At 57.2% G+C, this 313-nt stretch overlaps 1 protein-coding gene across 2 annotated transcripts in view; it reads left to right on the top strand.

The window, feature by feature from the left end:
- Positions 1 to 313, top strand: part of LOC119587693 — a 10,114-nt gene that overhangs the window by 3,389 nt on the left and 6,412 nt on the right. The window lies entirely within an intron of this gene.

Genomic DNA, 313 nt, shown 5'->3' with positions numbered 1-313 from the left:
GCACCGTGATCTGTCATGCCGGGATGCTGAGGGATGGTCGGGGATAATCAGAGAGCCAGCATCCCTCCCGCTCGTTTCGCCCATGGCATCTCCTCTCCGCAGGGGCTCCTCTGCCGCCTCGGTGTGTTTCTTTGGCTTTCCTGCTGCTTGGCACTGGCACCGATGCCTCGTGGGTTACGTAAGTCGGTTTAAAAGACGGCTGTTGTACGTAGCGGAACGCGCGAAGAGGGAAAGACAAGAGAAGTTTTGCAATAAATAGGGTGTAGTTTAGTAAGGTTGGGGGTGGGGGTGGGGGTAGGGAAGAGGCACCAGC

This window comes from Penaeus monodon, chromosome 23, assembly GCF_015228065.2.
Source record: "Penaeus monodon isolate SGIC_2016 chromosome 23, NSTDA_Pmon_1, whole genome shotgun sequence".
Lineage (NCBI taxonomy): Eukaryota > Metazoa > Arthropoda > Malacostraca > Decapoda > Penaeidae > Penaeus > Penaeus monodon.
The sequence above is the reverse complement of the archived record's forward strand: the minus strand, read 5'-3'. Positions and strand labels throughout refer to the sequence as shown.